General features: G+C 40.1%; 1 protein-coding gene across 1 annotated transcript in view; it reads right to left on the bottom strand.

The window, feature by feature from the left end:
* ntf3 (neurotrophin 3) overlaps positions 1-20,206 on the bottom strand; it is a 111,331-nt gene that overhangs the window by 77,928 nt on the left and 13,197 nt on the right. The gene's annotated exons all lie outside the window — the stretch shown is intronic.

Here is a 20,206-nt window from a genome sequence, read left to right as displayed (position 1 = left end):
CAATGATGCATGCTCTCAATGGGATGCACTCAGACATCATTACAGATAGATAGACTGGGAAACACTCCAACACTCAGACATCATTACAGATAGATAGACTGGGAAACACTCCAACACTCAGACATCATTACAGATAGATAGACTGGGACACACTCCAACACTCAGACATCTTTACTACATCATTCACTAGGGATACTACATCATTCACCAGGGATACTACATCATTCACCAGGGATACTACATCATTCACAAGGGATACTACATCATTCACTATGGATACTACATCATTCACTAGGGATACTACATCATTCACCAGGGATACTACATCATTCACTAGGGATACTACATCATTCACTATGGATACTACATCATTCACTAGGGATACTACATCATTCACCAGGGATACTACATAATTCACCAGCTATACTACATCATTCACTATGGATACTACATCATTCACTAGGGATACTACATCATTCACCAGGGATACTACATCATTCACTAGGGATACTACATCATTCACTATGGATACTACATCATTCACCAGGGATACTACATCATTCACCAGGGATACTACATCATTCACCAGGGATACTACATCATTCACCAGGGATACTACATCATTCACCAGGGATACTACATCATTCACCAGGGATACTACATCATTCACTAGGGATACTACATCATTCACAAGGGATACTACATAATTCACTAGGGATACTACATAATTCACTAGGGATACTACATCATTCACCAGGGATACTACATAATTCACTAGGGATACTACATCATTCACTATGGATACTACATCATTCACCAGGGATACTACATCATTCACCAGGGATACTACATAATTCACTAGGGATACTACATCATTCACTAGGGATACTACATCATTCACTAGGGATACTACATCATTCACTAGGGATACTACATCATTCACTAGGGATACTACATCATACAACATCATTCACAAGTGATAAGAAACATAAGAAACAAAGGCTTTTGATATAATCTTGTCTTTACATATACTATAATATATGTGTGAAATTAGTTTTGATTTAGAATGGACCAATATCATGGACCTGTATCGAAACAGGGGGGAAAAATCCATGTCATCTATGCACCTACATAGCAAATGGAGGAGGCTTTACTCTGTGGTCTATTTTCCTGCCAGTCAGGCAGGCTATACTCCTGTTGTAAAGAGAAACAATGGGATTAATAGAATGAAAGTTGAGTGATAAATATAGTAGGACTAGCCCATAGAAAGCTGATCCTCCTCTTTGTAGTAGAGCCCCGTCACTCTGTTTTCTCCCCCAGCTGCACAGCCTATAGAAACGTTGTGCAACATGAGCTCATGAGCTCTCATTACGTTTTTTGATTTTCAATTACATTTACATTGATGTCAGTGGTTGAGTGTTTGGTAGGCCAGTTGTTTGGTAGGCTACTAATGACCATCAGCAGCATCAGAGCTGGGAGAAGACTAGTTACCGTGACTAAATGTTCATGTGGAATTTGACTGCCTTCATGACTCGTGACCGCTGGTGTGGCGTTAAGACGGTTACCGCAACAGCCCTAAATACACCCCACTTCTAGGCAACACCCCCCACAATGCAGCAGCACACATTATCAAAAGGGACCACGAATGCAAATATGCATGTAATGCTTATAGAATCAAGGGTGAATAGAACAGGCTTGGAACCTCTAACCCTGGTAATATGACTGGTAAATAGAATGAATAGAACCTCTAACCCTGGTAAATAGAATGAATAGAACCTCTAACCCTGGTAATATGACTGGTAAATAGAATGAATAGAACCTCTAACCCTGGTAATATGACTGGTAAATAGAATGAATAGAACCTCTAACCCTGGTAATATGACTGGTAAATAGAATGAATAGAACCTCTAACCCTGGTAAATAGAATGAATAGAACCTCTAACCCTGGTAATATGACTGGTAAATAGAATGACTAGAACCTCTAACCCTGGTAATATGACTGGTAAATAGAATGAATAGAACCTCTAACCCTGGTAATATGACTGGTAAATAGAATGAATAGAACCTCTAACCCTGGTAAATAGAATGAATAGAACCTCTAACCCTGGTAATATGACTGGTAAATAGAATGAATAGAACCTGTAACCCTGGTAATATGACTGGTAAATAGAATGAATAGAACCTCTAACCCTGGTAATATGACTGGTAAATAGAATGAATAGAACCTGTAACCCTGGTAAATAGAATGAATAGAACCTCTAACCCTGGTAATATGACTGGTAAATAGAATGAATAGAACCTCTAACCCTGGTAAATAGAATGAATAGAACCTCTAACCCTGGTAAATAGAATTAATAGAACCTCTAACCCTGGTAATATGACTGGTAAATATAATGAATAGAACCTCTAACCCTGGTAATATGATTGGTAAATAGAATGAATAGAACCTCTAACCCTGGTAAATAGAATGAATAGAACCTCTAACCCTGGTAAATAGAATGAATAGAACCTGTAACCCTGATAATATGACTGGTAAATAGAATGAATAGAACCTGTAACCCTGGTAATATGACTGGTAAATAGAATGAATAGAACCTCTAACCCTGGTAAATAGAATGAATAGAACCTGTAACCCTGGTAACATGACTGGTAAATAGAATGAATAGAACCTCTAACCCTGGTAATATGACTGGTAAATAGAATGAATAGAACCTCTAACCCTGGTCATATGACTGGTAAATAGAATGAATAGAACCTCTAACCCTGGTAAATAGAATGAATAGAACATATAACCCTGGTAATATGACTGGTAAATAGAATGAATAGAACCTCTAACCCTGGTCATATGACTGGTAAATAGAATGAATAGAACCTCTAACCCTGGTTAATAGAATGAATAGAACCCCTAACCCTGGTAATATGACTGGTAAATAGAATTAATAGAACCTCTAACCCTGGTTAATAGAATTAATAGAACCTCTAACCTTGGTAACATGACTGGTAAATATAATGAATAGAACCTCTAACCCTGGTAATATGACTGGTAAATAGAATGAATAGAACCTCTAACCCTGGTCATATGACTGGTAAATAGAATGAATAGAACCTCTAACCCTGGTAAATAGAATGAATAGAACATATAACCCTGGTAATATGACTGGTAAATAGAATGAATAGAACCTCTAACCCTGGTAAATAGAATGAATGTGTCTCCTGACCCCTCCTGTCTCAGCCTCCAGTATTTATGCTGCAGTAGTTTATGTGTCGGGGGGCTAGGGTCAGTTTGTTATATCTGGAGTACTTCTCATGTCCTATTCGGTGTCCTGTGTGAATCTAAGTGTGCGTTCTCTAATTCTCTCATTCTCTCTTTCTTTCTCTCTCTCGGAGGACCTGAGCCCTAGGACCATGCCCCAGGAATACCTGACATGATGACTCTTTGCTGTCCCCAGTCCACCTGACCGTGCTGCTGCTCCAGTTTCAACTGTTCTGCCTTATTATTATTCGACCATGCTGGTCATTTATGAACATTTTAACATCTTGGCCATGTTCTGTTACAATCTCTACCCGGCACAGCCAGAAGAGGACTGGCCACCCCACATAGCCTGGTTCCTCTCTAGGTTTCTTCCTAGGTTTTGGCCTTTCTAGGGAGTTTTTCCTAGCCACCGTGCTTCTACACCTGCATTGCTTGCTGTTTGGGGTGTTAGGCTGGGCTTCTGTAAGAAGGGCTATATACATACATTTGATTTGATTTGATAATATTATGAAAGTGATAATGTTATGAAAGTGATAATGTTATGAAAGAGATAATGCTACGAAATTGATAATGTTATGAAAGAGATAATATTATGAAGGAGACAATGCTATGAAAGAGATAATGCGATGAACGTGATAATGCTATGTGTCACTAAACACTGAGATTCTTTATCTCTGCATGTCAAAGCTGATGTTGTAAACTCCATATCTAGAGGCTCTATCAGACCCATCTTTACATGATGTTAATGCTCTCCTCAATGTTGTAATGTCTGTCTACATTGTGTATAATAACAGTAACAGTCCTACTTCCCTTCCAACCGTTTGATGTGTGAGGAGCAGATATATGTTCAGCCAATCTCCTTATTCACTGTTCCTTATCTAATCACAGATCTAGTTTGGGAGTGGGAGTTTACTATCATGTTTGGTAGCAGCAGTAACATCAGCTAGAGGCTTGTTTATATGTTGTCTGGGTTCAACTCTGACCCCTCAACTCTGACCCCTCAGATCAGGACACGGCTGGGCCTCCGCCTTATCTCAACGGACCGCTGAAGGGCAGACCCTGTGTGTGTGTGTGTGTGTGTGTGTGTGTGTGTGTGTGTGTGTGTGTGTGTGTGTGTGTGTGTGTGTGTGTGTGTGTGTGTGTGTGTCTAACAGCAAAGCTGCTTTCGTAATAATCTCTGTGAGTAGAGAGGAGAGGAGGAGACTAGAAAGAAGAGGGAGAGAGGAGGAGGAGGAGGAGGAGAATAGGAAGAAGAGGGAGAGGAGGAGGAGAATAGGAAGAAGAGGGAGAGAGGAGGAGGAGGAGAATAGGAAGAAGAGGGAGAGGAGGAGGAGAATAGGAAGAAGAGGGAGAGAGGAGGAGGAGGTTGGTTAGAGAGGGGAAAAGTGGAAGAGGAGTAGGAGGATGGTTATAGAGGGGAGAAAAGGAGGAGGAGGAGGGTTAGACAGGGGAGGAAGAGGAGGCCCGGGGCAGATCCAGACAGTGATTATCTTGTTATCTTGTCAGAACATTGTCTGCTGTTATGTGTTATATTACTCCAGAAGTCAGAGGTAACTCACACAACGCTCTGTTGAAGCTCCACACAAACACAGACACAAGACGATCTAATTCAGGCTATTCAGGGAATGGATGGTCTTGAAGAGAAACACTAGGCGCCACACTGCCTCATTCACCCATGCTCTACCAAGGTTTTCCAGCACACAGTGATGTCCTACTAACAGCCTAATTCACCCATGCTCTACCAAGGTTTTCCAGCACACAGCGTTGTCCTACTAACAGCCTAATTCACCCATGCTCTACCAAGGTTTTCCAGTACACAACGTTGTCCTACTAACAGCCTAATTCATGCTCTTAGAGGACGTGCTCCCACATCAATGTGATTTGTACCACATACAAGGTAAAGTACTGAATTATCCCGACATTATTCCACTACCTTTCCAAGCTTCTTCTTCTTGATTATATGAAAGGAAGCTTAGCTTTTTATATTTACATGACCATTAGGCTTGATCGAGTGAGATGTTTTGTCTTATAGTAATGTAAACTCAGCAAAAGCAGAAATGTCCCTTTTTCAGGACCCTGTCTTTCAAAGATAATTCGAAAACATCAAAATAACTTTACAGATCTTCATTGTAAAGGGTTTAAACACTGTTTCCCATGCTTGTTGAACGAATCATAAACAATTAATGAACACGCACCTGTGGAACGGTCGTTAAGACACTAACAGCTTACAGACGATAGGCAATTAAGGTCACAGTTATAAAAACTTAGGACACTAAAGAGGCCTTTCTACTGACTCTGAAAAACACCACAATAAAGATGCCCAGGGTCCCTGCTCATCTGCGTGAATGTGCCTTAGGCATGCTGCAAGGAGGCATGAGGACTGCAGATGTGGCTATTAGACTCTATTGGACTCTACTGTAGTCTCTTGGACTCTACTGTATTCTACTGTGTCCAACAGGACACTACTGTAATACTTAACTCTGCTGTGCTACCAAACTGTACTGAACTCTACTGTGTCCTACTGGACTCTACTGTGTCATACTTTACCCCACTGGACTCTACTGTGTCATACTTAACTCTACTTTACTCTACTATACTCTACTGGACCTGACTGTACTTTGTGTCCTACTGGACTCTTCTGGACTCTACTGTGTCCAACTTAATTTTACTTTATAACTCTACTGTGTCCTACTACTATACTGAACTCTACTGTGTCCTACTGTACTCTACTGGGTTCTACTGTGTCCTACTGTACTCTACTGGGCTCTACTGGACTCTAATAAACTCTACTGGGTCCTACTGGACTCTACTGTGTCCTACTTAACTCTACTGATTTCTACTGCATCCTACTGGACTCTACTGAACTCTTATGCGTCCGACTTAGTTTTACTGAACTCTACTGTGTCCTACTGAACTCTATTGAGCTCTACTGTGTCCTACTGGACTCTACTGGACTCTACTGTGTCCTACTGGACTCTACTTGAACTCTACTGTGTCCTACTGGACTCTACTAAACTCTACTGAACTCTACTGTGTCCTACTCGACTCTACTGAACTCTACTGTGTCCTATTGGACTCTACTGAACTCTACTGTGTCCTATTTGACTCTACTGAACTTTACTGAACTCTACTGTGTCCTACTTAACTCTACTGAACTCTACTGTGTCCTACTGGCCTCTACTGAACTCTACTGCATCCTACTGGCCTCTACTGAACTCTACTGTGTCCTACTGGCCTCTACTGAACTCTACTGCATCCTACTGGACTCTTCTGAACTCTACTGAACCCAATATATAGGCTTCTGTAGGGCTGAACCCAATCTATAGGCTTCTTTAGGGCTGAACCCAAGCTATAGGCTTCTTTAGGGCTGAACCCAAGCGATAGGCTTCTTTAGGGCTGAACCCAAGAAATAGGCTTCTGGAGGGCTGAACCCAAGAAATAGGCTTCTTTAGGGCTAAACCCAAGCTATGGGCTTCTTTAGGGCTGAACCCAAGCTATGGGCTTCTGTCAGGCTGAACCCAAGAAATATGCTTTTCTGTAGGGCTGAACCCAAGATATGGGCTTCTTTAGGGCTGAACCCAAGCTATGGGCTTCTGTAGGGCTGAACCCAAGCTATGGGCTTCTGTAGGGCTGAACATGCAGAGTTGACGTATGAGTTTTAGAATGTTTCAGTATAGCCTATGACTGGGCTTTAGAATGTTTCATTATAGCCTATGACTGGGCTTTAGAATGTTTCATTATAGCCTATGACTGGGCTTTAGAATGTTTCATTATAGCCTATGACTGGGATGTAGAATGTTTCATTATAGCCTATGACTGGGCTTCAGAATGTTTCATTATAGCCTATGAAATCAAATCAAATCAAATCAAATTTTATTTGTCACATACACATGGTTAGCAGATGTTAATGCGAGTGTAGCGAAATGCTTGTGCTTCTAGTTCCGACAATGCAGTAATAACCAACAAGTAATCTAACTAACAATTCCAAAACTACTGTCTTGTACACAGTGTAAGGGGATAAAGAATATGTACATAAGGATATATGAATGAGTGATGGTACAGAGCAGCATAGGCAAGATACAGTAGATGGTATCGAGTACAGTATGTACAAATGAGATGAGTATGTAAACAAAGTGGCATAGTTTAAAGTGGCTAGTGATACATGTATTACATAAGGATACAGTCGATGATATAGAGTACAGTATATACGTATGCATATGAGATGAATAATGTAGGGTAAGTAACATTATATAAGGTAGCATTGTTTAAAGTGGCTAGTGATATATTTACATCATTTCCCATCAATTCCCATTATTAAAGTGGCTGGAGTTGAGTCAGTGTCAGTGTGTTGGCAGCAGCCACTCAATGTTAGTGGTGGCTGTTTAACAGTCTGATGGCCTTGAGATAGAAGCTGTTTTTCAGTCTCTCGGTCCCAGCTTTGATGCACCTGTACTGACCTCGCCTTCTGGATGATAGCAGGGTGAACAGGCAGTGGCTCGGGTGGTTGATGTCCTTGATGATCTTTATGGCCTTCCTGTGACATCGGGTGGTGTAGGTGTCCTGGGCATTAGAATGTTTCAATATAGCCTATGACTGGGCTTCAGAATGTTTCATTATAGCCTATGACTGGGCTTCAGAATGTTTCATTATAGCCTATGACTGGGCTTCAGAATGTTTCATTATAGCCTATGACTGGGCTTCAGAATGTTTCATTATAGCCTATGACTGGGCTTCAGAATGTTCCATTATAGCGTATGACTGGGCTTTAGAATGTTTCATTATAGCCTATGACTGGGTTTTAGAATGTTTCATCATAGCCTATGACTGGGCTATATAATGTTTCATTATAGCCTATGACTGGGCTATAGAATGTTTCATCATAGCCTATGACTGGGCTATAGAATGTTTCATTATAGCCTATGACTGGGCTATAGAATGTTTCATTATAGCCTATGACTGGGCTATAGAATGTTTCATTATAGCCTATGACTGGGCTTTAGAATGTTTCATCATAGCCTATGACTGGGCTATAGAATGTTTCATTATAGCCTATGACTGGACTATAGAATGTTTCATTATAGCCTATGACTGGGCTATAGAATGTTTCATTATAGCCTATGACTGGGCTTTAGAATGTTTCATCATAGCCTATGACTGGGCTATAAAATGTTTCATTATAGCCTATGACTGGGCTTTAGAATGTTTCATCATAGCCTATGACTGAGCTATAAAATGTTTCATTATAGCCTATGACTGGGCTTTAGAATGTTTCATCATAGCCTATGACTGGGCTATAAAATGTTTCATTATAGCCTATGACTGGGCTTTAGAATGTTTCATTATAGCCTATGACTGGGCTATAGAATGTTTCATCATAGCCTATGACTGGGCTATAAAATGTTTCATTATAGCCTATGACTGGGCTATAGAATGTTTCATTATAGCCTATGACTGGGCTATAGAATGTTTCATTATAGCCTATGACTGGGCTTCAGAATGTTCCATTATAGTGTATGACTGGGCTATATAATGTTTCATTATAGCCTATGACTGGGCTATAGAATGTTTCATTATAGCCTATAACTGGGCTATAGAATGTTTCATTATAGCCTATGACTGGGCTTTAGAATGTTTCATTATAGCCTATGACTGGGCTTCAGAATGTTTCATCATAGCCTATGACTGGGCTATAAAATGTTTCATTATAGCCTATGACTGGGCTTCAGAATGTTTCATCATAGCCTATGACTGGGCTTTAGAATGTTTCATTATAGCCTATGACTGGGCTTCAGAATGTTTCATCATAGCCTATGACTGGGCTATAAAATGTTTCATTATAGCCTATGACTGGGCTATAGAATGTTTCATTATAGCCTATGACTGGGCTATAGAATGTTTCATCATAGCCTATGACTGGGCTATAGAATGTTTCATTATAGCCTATGACTGGGCTATAGAATGTTTCATTATAGCCTATGACTGGGCTATAGAATGTTTCATCATAGCCTATGACTGGGCTATAAAATGTTTCATTATAGCCTATGACTGGGCTATAGAATGTTTCATTATAGCCTATGACTGGGCTATAGAATGTTTCATTATAGCCTATGACTGGGCTTCAGAATGTTCCATTATAGTGTATGACTGGGCTATAGAATGTTTCATTATAGCCTATGACTGGACTATAGAATGTTTCATTATAGCCTATGACTGGGCTATAGAATGTTTCATTATAGCCTATAACTGGGCTATAGAATGTTTCATTATAGCCTATGACTGGACTATAGAATGTTTCATTATAGCCTATGACTGGGCTATAGAATGTTTCATTATAGCCTATGACTGGGCTTCAGAATGTTTCATTATAGCCTATGACTGGACTATAGAATGTTTCATTATAGCCTATGACTGGGCTATAGAATGTTTCATTATAGCCTATGACTGGGCTTCAGAATGTTCCATTATAGTGTACGACTGGACTATAGAATGTTTCATTATAGCCTATGACTGGGCTATAGAATGTTTCATTATAGCCTATGACTGGGCTATAGAATGTTTCATTATAGCCTATGACTGGGCTATAGAATGTTTCATTATAGCCTATGACTGGGCTATAGAATGTTTCATTATAGCCTATGACTGGGCTTCAGAATGTTTCATTATAGCCTATGACTGGGCTTTTTTCAGTTGTATTTTAAAATGTGTATCATGTTAAATATTAGCCACTATCGGGAGCCACCGTCCGTAATACCCACATGCATTTTATAACTGTCAGTTAGTTAGTTAGTTAGTTAGTTTTCTTCAGTTTGTATCTTCCATTTGGCATCATACCATTCCGTTTTCCTTTCTTTCATTACTGGACCATATTAGACTAAGGTTGTGCAATAATTTAGGACATGTAGCCTATTGAAACAGTATGGAACTAAGACCACACCTAGCAGGTTAAACCTGGAGCCTGGTGCACATGACTGGACCGCTGTCATCAAGTGCCATGATTAGTGAGTATCAGGGTAGATTTATAGGACTACTGTTTAACCCCTATTATAGTGCCATGATTAGTGAGGATCAGGACTACTGTTTAACCCCTATTACAGTTCCATGATTAGTGAGGATCAGGGTAGATTTATAGGACTACTGTTTAACCCCTATTATAGTGCCATGATTAGTGAGGATCAGGGTAGATTTATAGGACTACTGTTTAACCCCTATTACAGTGCCATGATTAGTGAGGATCAGGACTACTGTTTAACCCCTATTACAGTGCCATGATTAGTGAGGATCAGGGTAGATTTATGGGACTACTGTTTAACCCCTATTACAGTTCCATGATTAGTGAGGATCAGGGTAGATTCATAGGACTACTGTTTAACCCCTATTATAGTGCCATGATTAGTGAGGATCAGGGTAGATGTATAGGACTACTGTTTAACCCCTATTATAGTGCCATGATTAGTGAGGATCAGGGTAGATTTATAGGACTACTGTTTAACCCCTATTACAGTGCCATGATTAGTGAGGATCAGGGTAGATTTATGGGACTACTGTTTAACCCCTATTACAGTTCCATGATTAGTGAGGATCAGGGTAGATTCATAGGACTACTGTTTAACCCCTATTACAGTGCCATGATTAGTGAGGATCAGGACTACTGTTTAACCACTATTACAGTTCCATGATTAGTGAGGATCAGGGTAGATTTATAGGACTACTGTTTAACCCCTATTACAGTGCCATGATTAGTGAGGATCAGGGTAGATTTATATGACTACTGTTTAACCCCTATTACAGTTCCAAGATTAGTGAGTATCAGGGTAGATTCATAGGACTACTGTTTAACCCCTATTATAGTGCCATGATTAGTGAGGATCAGGGTAGATTTATATGACTACTGTTTAACCCCTATTACAGTGCCATGATTAGTGAGGATCAGGGTAGATTTATAGGACTACTGTTTAACCCCTATTACAGTGCCATGATTAGTGAGGATCAGGGTAGATTTATAGGACTACTGTTTAACCCCTATTACAGTGCCATGATTAGTGAGGATCAGGACTACTGTTTAACCCCTATTACAGTTCCATGATTAGTGAGGATCAGGGTAGATTTATAGGACTACTGTTTAACCCCTATTACAGTTCCAAGATTAGTGAGTATCAGGGTAGATTCATAGGACTACTGTTTAACCCCTATTATAGTGCCATGATTAGTGAGGATCAGGGTAGATTTATAGGACTACTGTTTAACCCCTATTATAGTGCCATGATTAGTGAGGATCAGGGTAGATTTATAGGACTACTGTTTAACCCCTATTATAGTGCCATAATTAGTGAGGATCAGGGTAGATTTATAGGACTATTATAGTGCCATGATTAGTGAGGATCAGGGTAGATTTATAGGACTATTATAGTGCCATGATTAGTGAGGATCAGGGTAGATTTATAGGACTACTGTTTAACCCCTATTATAGTGCCATGATTAGTGAGGATCAGGGTAGATTTATAGGACTACTGTTTAACCCCTATTATAGTGCCATAATTAGTGAGGATCAGGGTAGATTTATAGGACTATTATAGTGCCATGATTAGTGAGGATCAGGGTAGATTTATAGGACTATTATAGTGCCATGATTAGTGAGGATCAGGGTAGATTCATAGGACTACTGTTTAACCCCTATTATAGTGCCATGATTAGTGATGGTCAGGGTAGATTTATATGACTACTGTTTAACCCCTATTACAGTGCCATAATTAGTGAGGATCAGGGTAGATTTATAGGACTACTGTTTAACCCCTATTACAGTGCCATGATTAGTGAGGATCAGGGTAGATTTATATGACTACTGTTTAACCCCTATTATAGTGCCATGATTAGTGAGGATCAGGGTAGATTTATAGGACTACTGTTTAACCCCTATTATAGTGCCATGATTAGTGAGGATCAGGACTACTGTTTAACCCCTATTACAGTTCCATGATTAGTGAGGATCAGGGTAGATTTATATGACTACTGTTTAACCCCTATTATAGTGCCATGATTAGTGAGGATCAGGGTAGAGTTATAGGACTACTGTTTAACCCCTATTACAGTGCCATGATTAGTGAGGATCAGGGTAGATTTATATGACTACTGTTTAACCCCTATTATAGTGCCATGATTAGTGAGGATCAGGACTACTGTTTAACCCCTATTACAGTTCTATGATTAGTGAGGATCAGGACTACTGTTTAACCCCTATTACAGTGCCATGATTAGTGAGGATCAGGGTAGATTTATATGACTACTGTTTAACCCCTATTATAGTGCCATGATTAGTGAGGATCAGGACTACTGTTTAACCCCTATTACAGTTCCATGATTAGTGAGGATCAGGGTAGATTTATAGGACTACTGTTTAACCCCTATTACAGTTCTATGATTAGTGAGGATCAGGACTACTGTTTAACCCCTATTACAGTGCCATGATTAGTGAGGATCAGGGTAGATTTATAGGACTATTATAGTGCCATGATTAGTGAGGATCAGGGTAGATTTATAGGACTATTATAGTGCCATGATTAGTGAGGATCAGGGTAGATTTATAGGACTATTATAGTGCCATGATTAGTGAGGATCAGGACTACTGTTTAACCCCTATTACAGTTCCATGATTAGTGAGGATCAGGGTAGATTTATAGGACTACTGTTTAACCCCTATTATAGTGCCATGATTAGTGAGGATCAGGGTAGATTTATAGGACTACTGTTTAACCCCTATTATAGTGCCATGATTAGTGAGGAGCAGGGTAGATTTATAGGACTATTATAGTGCCATGATTAGTGAGGATCCGGGTAGATTTATAGGACTATTATAGTGCCATGATTAGTGAGGATCAGGACTACTGTTTAACCCCTATTACAGTTCCATGATTAGTGAGGATCAGGGTAGATTTATAGGACTACTGTTTAACCCCTATTATAGTGCCATGATTAGTGAGGATCAGGGTAGATTTATAGGACTACTGGTCAACCCCTATTACAGTTCCATGATTAGTGAGGATCAGGGTAGAGTTATAGGACTATTATAGTGCCATGATTAGTGAGGATCAGGACTACTGTTTAACCCCTATTACAGTTCCATGATTAGTGAGGATCAGGGTAGATTTATATGACTACTGTTTAACCCCTATTACAGTTCCATGATTAGTGAGGATCAGGGTAGATTTATAGGACTACTGTTTAACCCCTATTACAGTTCCATGATTAGTGAGGATCAGGGTAGATTTATAGGACTATTATAGTGCCATGATTAGTGAGGATCAGGGTAGATTTATAGGACTACTGTTTAACCCCTATTACAGTGCCATGATTAGTGAGTATCAGGGTAGATTTATAGGACTACTGTTTAACCCCTATTACAGTTCCATGATTAGTGAGGATCAGGACTACTGTTTAACCCCTATTACAGTTCCATGATTAGTGAGGATCAGGGTAGATTTATAGGACTACTGTTTAACCCCTATTATAGTGCCATAATTAGTGAGGATCAGGGTAGATTTATAGGACTACTGTGTAACCCCTATTACAGTTCCATGATTAGTGAGGATCAGGGTAGATTTATAGGACTATTATAGTGCCATGATTAGTGAGGATCCGGGTAGATTTATAGGACTATTATAGTGCCATGATTAGTGAGGATCAGGGTAGATTTATAGGACTATTATAGTGCCATGATTAGTGAGGATCCGGGTAGATTTATAGGACTATTATAGTGCCATGATTAGTGAGGATCCGGGTAGATTTATAGGACTATTATAGTGCCATGATTAGTGAGGATCAGGGTAGATTTATAGGACTATTATAGTGCCATGATTAGTGAGGATCCGGGTAGATTTATAGGACTATTATAGTGCCATGATTAGTGAGGATCAGGGTAGATTTATAGGACTATTATAGTGCCATGATTAGTGAGGATCAGGGTAGATTTATAGGACTACTGTTTAACCCCTATTATAGTGCCATGATTAGTGAGGATCAGGGTAGATTTATAGGACTACTGTTCAACCCCTATTATAGTGCCATGATTAGTGAGGATCAGGGTAGATTTATAGGACTATTATAGTGCCATGATTAGTGAGGATCAGGGTAGATTTATAGGACTACTGTTTAACCCCTATTATAGTGCCATAATTAGTGAGGATCCGGGTAGATTTATAGGACTATTATAGTGCCATGATTAGTGAGGATCAGGGTAGATTTATAGGACTATTATAGTGCCATGATTAGTGAGGATCAGGGTAGATTTATAGGACTACTGTTTAACCCCTATTATAGTGCCATGATTAGTGAGGATCAGGGTAGATTTATAGGACTACTGTTCAACCCCTATTATAGTGCCATGATTAGTGAGGATCAGGGTAGATTTATAGGACTATTATAGTGCCATGATTAGTGAGGATCAGGGTAGATTTATAGGACTACTGTTTAACCCCTATTACAGTGCCATAATTAGTGAGGATCAGGGTAGGTTTATAGGACTACTGTTCAACCCCTATTATAGTGCCATGATTAGTGAGGATCAGGGTAGATTTATAGGACTATTATAGTGCCATGATTAGTGAGGATCAGGGTAGATTTATATGACTACTGTTTAACCCCTATTACAGTGCCATGATTAGTGAGGATCAGGACTACTGTTTAACCCCTATTACAGTTCCATGATTAGTGAGGATCAGGGTAGATTTATAGGACTACTGTTTAACTGTTCAACCCCTACTATACACTTTTATTCACCTTCCAATATTTTGTGGATTGAATTTGAACATGACAACTCTCAGGATGATTCAAACTGCTGTATTTAACACTCATCAATATATTATGTGAGTAAAGGTTCTCCCAAACATTAATGATTCATACATACTTTCAGAACCCCAAAATGTTCCTAAATAATCTAGAAATGCAGAGTAAATCTACCAGTTGGTGCAAAAACAGAGATGGAAACATAGATGTCTTTGTTTCATTGATCCCTATATTCTGAACCTGTTCTGTCCATGTCCGTCCCTATATTCTGAACCTGTTCTGTCCATGTCCGTCCCTATATTCTGAACCTGTTCTGTCCATTAATCCCTATATTCTGAACCTGTTCTGTCCATTAATCCCTATATTCTGAACCTGTTCTGTCCATGTACGTCCCTATATTGTGAACCTGTTCTGTCCATGTACGTCCCTATATTCTGAACCTGTTCTGTCCATTAATCCCTATATTCTGAACCTGTTCTGTCCATTAATCCCTATATTCTGAACCTGTTCTGTCCATGTACGTCCCTATATTCTGAACCTGTTCTGTCCATTAATCCCTATATTCTGAACCTGTTCTGTCCATGTACGTCCCTATATTCTGAACCCATTCTGTCCATGTACGTCCCTATATTCTGAACCTGTTCTGTCCATGGACGTCCCTATATTCTGAACCTGTTCTGTCCATGTCCATGGACGTCCCTATATTCTGAACCTGTTCTGTCCATGTACGTCCCTATATTCTGAACCTGTTCTGTCCGTGTACGTCCCTATATTCTGAACCCGTTCTGTCCATGTACGTCCCTATATTCTGAACCCGTTCTGTCTATGTCCATGTCCGTCCCTATATTCTGAACCCATTCTGTCCATGTACGTCCCTATATTCTGAACCTGTTCTGTCCATGTACGTCCCTACATTCTGAACATGTTCTGTCCATGTACGTCCCTATATTCTGAACCTGTTCTGTCCATGTACGTCCCTATATTCTGAACCTGTTCTGTCCATGTACGTCCCTATATTCTGAACCTGTTCTGTCCATGTACGTCCCTATATTCTGAACCTGTTCTGTCCATGTACGTCCCTATATTCTGAACCTGTTCTGTCCGTGTACGTCCCTATATTCTGAACCCGTTCTGTCTATGTCCATGTCCGTCCCTATATTCTGAACCCATTCTGTCCATGTCCGTCCCTATATTCTGAACCTGTTCTGTCCATGTACGTCCCTGCATTCTGAACCTGTTCTGTCTATGTCCATGTCCGTCCCTATATTCTGAACCTGTTCTGTCCATGTACGTCCCTATATTCTGAACCTGTTCTGTCCATGTACGTCCCTATATTCTGAACCCGTTTTGTCTATGTCCATGTCCGTCCCTATATTCTGAACCCATTCTGTCCATGTCCGTCCCTATATTCTGAACCTGTTCTGTCCATGTACGTCCCTATATTCTGAACCCATTCTGTCCATGTACGTCCCTATATTCTGAACCTGTTCTGTCCATGTACGTCCCTACATTCTGAACCTGTTCTGTCCATGTACGTCCCTATATTCTGAATCCGTTCTGTCTATGTCCATGTCCGTCCCTATATTCTGAACCCATTCTGTCCATGTACGTCCCTATATTCTGAACCCATTCTGTCCATGTACGTCCCTATATTCTGAACCCATTCTGTCCATGTACGTCCCTATATTCTGAACCTATTCTGTCCATGTACGTCCCTATATTCTGAACCCGTTTTGTCTATGTCCATGTCCGTCCCTATATTCTGAACCCATTCTGTCCATGTACGTCCCTATATTCTGAACCCATTCTGTCCATGTACGTCCCTATATTCTGAACCTGTTCTGTCCATGTACGTCCCTATATTCTGAACCCGTTTTGTCTATGTCCATGTCCGTCCCTATATTCTGAACCCATTCTGTCCATGTACGTCCCTATATTCTGAACCCATTCTGTCCATGTACGTCCCTATATTCTGAACCTGTTCTGTCCATGTACGTCCCTATATTCTGAACCTGTTCTGTCCATGGACGTCCCTATATTCTGAACCTGTTCTGTCCATGTACGTCCCTACATTCTGAACATGTTCTGTCCATGGACGTCCCTGTATTCTGAACCCATTCTGTCCGTGTACGTCCCTATATTCTGAACCTGTTCTGTCCATGTACGTCCTTATATTCTGAACCTGTTCTGTCAATGTACGTCCCTATATTCTGAACCTGTTCTGTCCATGTCCATGGCCGTCCCTATATTCTGAACCTGTTCTGTCCATGTACGTCCCTATATTCTGAACCTGTTCTGTCCATGGACGTCCCTACATTCTGAACCCATTCTGTCCATGTACGTCCCTGTATTCTGAACCCATTCTGTCCGTGTACGTCCCTATATTCTGAACCCGTTCTGTCCATGTACGTCCCTATATTCTGAACCTGTTCTGTCCATGTCCATGGCCGTCCCTATATTCTGAACCTGTTCTGTCCATGTACGTCCCTATATTCTGAACCTGTTCTGTCCGTGGACGTCCCTATATTCTGAACCGGTTCTGTCCATGTCCATGTACGTCCCTACATTCTGAACCCATTCTGTCCATGTACGTCCCTACATTCTGAACATGTTCTGTCCATGTACGTCTGTCGACAGAATTCTAATTTAAGGCACACTGTATTTAAAAGGATGGCTTAACATAAATGTACTGAAATCCGTATTGACTGAAAACTGCACAAGAAAACAAGGGTTTTCGGCAGTTGAATTACATTTATTCAGAGGGAACTATGCCTGCAAAGCCCGTTACACACCTTCATAAGGTCAGTCTGAATACCAAATTAGTGAGAAGTTTACACACACACACCTTCATAAGGTCAGTCTGAATACCAAACTAGTGAGAAGTTTACACACACACACCTTCATAAGGTCAGTCTGAATACCAAACTAGTGAGAAGTTTACACACACACACCTTCATAAGGTCAGTCTGAATACCAACTAGTGAGAAGTTTACACACACACACCTTCATAAGGTCAGTCTGAATACCAAACTAGTGAGAAGTTTACACACACACACCTTCATAAGGTCAGTCTGAATACCAAACTAGTGAGAAGTTTACACACACACACACCTTCATAAGGTCAGTCTGAATACCAACTACTGAGAAGTTCACACACACACCTTCATAAGGTCAGTCTGAATACCAACTAGTGAGAAGTTTACACACACACCTTCATAAGGTCAGTCTGAATACCAAACTATTGAGAAGTTTACACACACACCTTCATAAGGTCAGTCTGAATACCAAACTAGTGAGAAGTTCACACACACACCTTCATAAGGTCAGTCTGAATACTAAACTAGTGAGAAGTTTACACACACACCTTCATAAGGTCAGTCTGAATTCGACCGATTATGATTTTCCAGCGCAGATACCGATACCGGTTATTGGAGGACTAAAAAAGCCGATACCGATTAATGGGCCGATTTTGTTAAATTAATTTGCAATAATGACAATTACAACAATACTGAATTAACACTTATTTTAACTTAATCTAATACATCAATAAAATCTATTTAGCCACAAATAAATAATGAAACATGTTCAATTTGGTTTAAATAATGCAAAAACAAAGTGTTGGAGAAGAAAGTAAAAGTGCAATATGTGCCATGTAAAAAAGCTAACGTTTCAGTTCCTTGCTCAGAACATGAGAACATATGAAAGCTGGTGGTTCCTTTTAACATGAGACTTCAATATTCCCAGGTAAGAAGTTTTAGGTTGTAGTTATTACAGGAATTATAGGACTATTTCTCACTATACCATTTGTATTTCATATACCTTTGACTATTGGATGTTCTTATAGGCACTTCAGCATTGCCAGTGCTACCTAGGCTCGAACCAGGAACACAACAACAACAGCCACCCTCAAAGCAGCGTTACCCATGCAGAGCAAGGGGAATAACTACTCCAAGTCTCAGAGCGAGTGACGTTTGAAACGCACCCCGCTAACTAGCTAGCCATTTCACATTGGTTACACCAGCCTCATCTCGGGAGTTAATAGGCTTGAAGTCATAAACAGCTCAATGCTTGAAGCACAGCAAAGGGCTGCTGGCAAAACGCACTAAAGTGCTGTTTGAATGAATGCTTACAAGCCTGCTGCTGCCTACCATCGCTCAGTCAGACTGCTCTATCAAATCATAGACTTAATTATAACATAATGACACACAGAAATACGGGCCTTAGGTCATTAATATGATCGAATCCGGAAACTATCATTTTGAAAACAAAACGTTTATTATTTCAGTGAAATACGGAACCGTTCGGTATTTTATCTAACGGGTGGCATCCATCAGTCTAAATATTCCTGTTACATTGCACAACCTTCAATGTTATGTCATAATTACGTAAAATTCTGGCAAATTAGGCGGCCCAAACTGTTGCATATACTCTGACTCTGCGTGCAATGAACGCAAGAGAAGTGACACAATTTCACCTGGTTAATATTGCCTGCTAACCTGGATTTCTTTTAGCTAAATATGCAGGTTTAAAAATATATACTTCTGTGTATTGATTTTAAGAAAGGCATTGATGTTTATGGTTCGGTACACATTGGAGCAACGACAGTCCTTTTTCACGAATACGCACCGCATCGATTATATGCATCGCAGGACACGCTAGATAAACTAGTAATATCATCAACCATGTGTAGTTAACTAGTGATTATGATTGATTGATTGATTGTTTTTTATAAGATAAGTTTAATGCTAGCTAGCAACTCACCGTGGCTTCTTACTGCATTCACGTAACAGGCAGGCTCCTCGTGGAGTGCAATGTAAGGCAGGTGGTTAGAGCATTGGACTAGTTAACTGTAAGGTTGCAAGATTGAATCCCCGAGCTGACAAGGTGAAAATCTGTCATTCTGCCCCTGAAGAAGGCAGTTAACCCACTGTTCCCAGGCCGTCATTGAAAATAAGAATGTGTTCTTAACTGACTTGCCGAGTTAAATAAAGGACAAATAAAGGTGTAAAAAAATATATATATAATAAAAAAAATCGGCCAAATCGGTGTCCAAAAATATCGATTTCCGATTGCTATGAAAACTAGAAATCGGCCCTAATTAATCGGCCATTCCGATTAATCGGTCGACCTCTAGTCTGAATACCAACTAGTGAGAAGTTTACACACACACCTTCATAA

The sequence above is a fragment of the Oncorhynchus mykiss genome, chromosome 15, assembly GCF_057628025.1.
Source record: "Oncorhynchus mykiss isolate SJ-2025 chromosome 15, ASM5762802v1, whole genome shotgun sequence".
NCBI lineage: Eukaryota > Metazoa > Chordata > Actinopteri > Salmoniformes > Salmonidae > Oncorhynchus > Oncorhynchus mykiss.
This window is presented reverse-complemented; position numbering and strand designations above follow the sequence as displayed.